This window comes from Octodon degus, unplaced genomic scaffold (assembly GCF_000260255.1).
Source record: "Octodon degus isolate 3935 unplaced genomic scaffold, OctDeg1.0 scaffold00018, whole genome shotgun sequence".
In the NCBI taxonomy this organism is placed as follows: domain Eukaryota; kingdom Metazoa; phylum Chordata; class Mammalia; order Rodentia; family Octodontidae; genus Octodon; species Octodon degus.
In genome coordinates, this window is record NW_004524594.1 from 24189236 (window position 1) to 24193421 (window position 4186).

At 34.2% G+C, this 4186-nt stretch overlaps 1 non-coding gene across 1 annotated transcript; it reads right to left on the reverse strand.

The window, feature by feature from the left end:
- Nucleotides 1-3851: 3851 nt before the first annotated feature.
- Nucleotides 3852-3958, reverse strand: LOC111815601. Its single transcript, XR_002820276.1, has one exon. It is a non-coding gene; the product is annotated as a U6 spliceosomal RNA (small nuclear RNA).
- Between the last annotated feature and the right edge of the window lie 228 nt (nt 3959-4186).

Sequence of the window (4186 nt, forward strand, 5' to 3'; positions counted from 1 at the left end):
GTGGGAATGTAGACTGGTGCAATCATTATGGAAATCAGTATGGAGACTCCTTAGAAAATTTGGACTGGAAATCCCATGTAAACCAGCTATTCCTCTACTGGGAATTTTCCCAGAGGATCTGAAAACATCATATCTTAGTGATATATGTGTGCCTATGTTTATAGCAGCACAATTTGTGATAGCCAAATCTTGGAAACAATCAAGATGACCATCACCTGAGAAATGGATGTAAAAGATGTGGTATTTTTACACAATGGAGTATTATTGTTGGGATTCTCACCCTGACTAACTATATATGCTGATCCCTGTGACCCAAGCAACTGCACTGAAGATAGCAATGTGTAATACAAGAGTCATACTTGGAATGCCTGTCATTCTAGTTTTCTAAATATGTAATTCTTGTCATGACATATCAATTATACCATATGGTCTTTCAAGTAAATTTTGTTGTTCTTTTTTTAAATAAAGAGTAATAAATGAAAATAAGGCAAGAAAAAAAAATCATCACATGACTGTCCTGCTGTAATGCTGTATATGATTAGATTTCTAAATTTCTGTGTAAAAATATGTGTTTATTCGTATTTTTAAAATTATTTTTTCCTTCATATTCTGTAGGGACTTAAAGTTTAACATATTAATACTTGATGGAAAATACCCTTTCCATGTTATGCCTAAGATGTTTGATATTTAGACAAATATCTGAGGTAAATTGAACTGCTTATATTCCAGGGTAATAATGAGCTTCTCTTCTGGAGCATTAACAACCTAAGTTTGCTGATCAAAAATGAAAGAAAAAGAAGCACAGCAAGGTTAGCCAACATTTTGGCCCTAGTCTTTCAAGGTCAGTGAGTACTCAGGACATAGGAGAACCTAGACTGTAACATCATGTAACTCAGTTTAGTCCCAAATTTTCTGATGAAGGAGATTATAGAGCCACAGAGGAACATGATTGATGATGTATAGTGTGCCCAAAGAGAGTTACATGGAGAGAAAACATTCTCTCAGGCTTTCACAGAAAGCAAATTGGTCAAGCAATGGCCGTGACTCATCCACATGGCTGACACTAACAAAGGATCTACAAAGTGTGGTACAAGGTTACAGGATAAATCCTGAGGGTACTTGACTGACCTTATCAGATACAAAAGTTATATTTCTTGTTACATAGGTCTTGCTTTATCTTGGTCTTAACTAACCAGCAGAATAGTATAAAAATGAGGTATATAAAGTAAAACCATATTAACATGCTGAGCTGTGAAAGGCTCAAGTCAACAACTTCTGCGGATAACCCACTACTATTGTGGACTGTGGACTGTGTTGAATTGTTTGTTTGAATTCACACACTTATAGTATTTAGATGCCAATGGAATACACATCTCTGACAGGACTAAACAAAAGGGTATACAAAGGAAGGACCATTTTGTATTTGCATATACAGCATAGTTAGGATAGATATACAGCTACGTTCGCTTAATTCATTGAAAAGAAAGATTTGTACAAATAGTATTTGGACATGATATTCTGTCTACTTCTTGTACTATGGATAGCCACTAAGATAATAAGAATGCACAATGTACTAATTATTGAAATTGGCCTATTAAAAATAATAAATAAATTTCTTCTCATTACTCTTCTTTGACTGCAGCCTTCTAATTCTCATATTTTATTTTTCTTTGCTTTCCCACCCCCAAACACTATTAACCTTTTTTGATATTCTTTGTTTATTGCCTTTATAATTTGTTGGTAGCCAGACTTGATGGCACAGGTCTTTAATCCCAGCCCCCAGGAGGTGGATGCAAAATGGTGCACAAGTTTACGTCCAGAATGTTTAATTTAGTGACTTAGGAAGACCTTGTCTCAAACTGAAAATAAAGAGGACTGGGATGTAGTCCAGTGAGAAGCCTGTGGGTTCAGTCTCATGATCATCAGAGAGAGGAAGAGGGAAGGAGGGAAGAAGGGAGGGAGGGTAGGAGGAAGGAAAAGAGGGGAAGAGTGGCTCTTGTGTACTTCCTCACTTCCCATGTCCTTTTGATTATTTCATTGTTTTTAGCATTCTACTGATCCATTAATCTTCTTTTACTCAGTTTATCAACACTTTAGTGGTTGATACAGGGGTATGGAGTTTGTAATTCATCCCCATCTACTGAAAGTTGGGATGTTATGGCTTCACGTAAAACATGAAGACAACAATCTACAGTGTAACAACAGTGGCTGAATTCCTATCATTTTGTGTAGTGAATTTCTGTATCATTTGTAATAATTTTTTTACTATTTTCTCTCTCTTAAAAGATTTTTTTTTAAATAAAAGCTGTGAAAATGCAATGAAGAGCACAACACATTTTGGTCACTTTATTAAATGGCATTAAATAGTTTAAGTTTCAACTACTAAACAGCACTTTGAATGGTGAAAACACAGATAGTATATTGTCATACTTGAATGCTTTTCTTTAAAAACACAACTCCAGTCCTTATATATATTACAAAACAGCATTAAAGGAAGAAGTGGCATCTTTTCTACAGTACTTAAAATACTAAATACAGAACTGAAAAGCAGTCTAACAGAAACAAAGGCAAGTCTTCACAGCTGCATGATTTCTGCAGCCAAAGCTGGATGATGGACTGAAACACTACTATACAACTGGGACAAAACATATACAAGATCACAATACTAAGCAAAAACGCTTTATACCCAAAGAAATAAAACAGGTTACAAAAAGTGGAGAATTTAGCAGGCAAAACTGTATTACAAGCAACATTTTAAATCGTCATTTTTAAGCCATTGAAACTATTTAAAACATCTAAAACAAATATAAAAATGAGCTTTTTAGTATTTTACTGATATGATTTTTGTCTTTATTTGTTAAAATTTGATGCTATACTCAAAGTACATATTACGTAGCTAAAATGTCAAGTGAGAAGAGTGTATGCAAAGTGGGCCAAGTTTTATTTCAAACTCTGATTTCCTATTAATCCTCCTATGTAATTATCTTTTAAGTCATACCTTCATCCAAGGTGAAAAAGGTCTGAAAGGCTGCCTAACGTTTTTACACCTATTTCTCTGAGTTAGTAATTAGAGACCGTGTTGAAAATTCCCAGGTCTAGTAAATCAGGTTTAAAGTATTCTGGTCTTACAGAAATACCAACTGATAACAGTTGGCCAGAGTATACGGCTTTCAAATATTTATCTTATAAATCTTGTCTTTTTCATTTTTTCTAAAGTAAACACGTCTGCTTCCCACCCCAATTAAATAAATCTGATTATATGGCTGGCATAGTATCCAAATATATGGAATTCATTAGTGATATTTTACCAGGGGAAAGTGGGGGGGGGGTGGACCCACCAACCTCATAAATTATGTATCATAAACCTAGTGTTCTTGGATATGTTACCACTAGTTCTTCCAAGATAAAAATGGAAATCTCTTTATTATCCAAAAAACTCAATACAGTTCTAGCTAATGCTAAATTCACTCTAATCCAGTGATACCTAGAGTAAATCCTCCACCCAGCTTTCTTTTTACAGGAATTCCTTAGCTTTTCTACTGTTACATCACCATCTCAAAAGTAGTTTTACCATGTTGACTCCAAGAGTCAAAAACAACATTTTTCTTTAAGAAACTCAAGCAACCAATTAAACACAAAATTATAGCTCCTTTTTACACATCTGGATTATGAAAAAGAAATGTAACTGATTTTTAGTAAAACCTCAAAAAAAGTGTTAGATAAGGTAATTTGGATCATAAAATTGCCTCAGATCTGAACTGGTAGAAAAAGAAATCCAACTTTAAAACAATCAAAGAAAAATGTAAGGAAATGGGGAAAGAACATGGTATGAGAAAAAGAAGCCCAGTGATAAAAATATGGAACGCTTCACGAATTTGCGTGTCATCCTTGGGCAGGGGCCATGCTAATTTTCTCTGTATCATTCCAATTTTAGTATATGTGCTGCCGAAGTGAGCACTTAAAAGATGTTTTATCATATAAGACCCTGTACACACTCCCCTTATAGTACACTCACCATATATGTAGTATTTACATTCATCAAAAGCCCCTGGACAGTTTTTCCTTTTTTCTTTTCTCTTCTTTTCTCTTCTTTTCTCTTCTTTCTTTCTTTCTTTCTTTCTTTCTTTCTTTCTTTCTTTCTTTCTTCTTTCTTTCTTTCTTTCTTTCTTTCTTTCTTTCTTTCTTT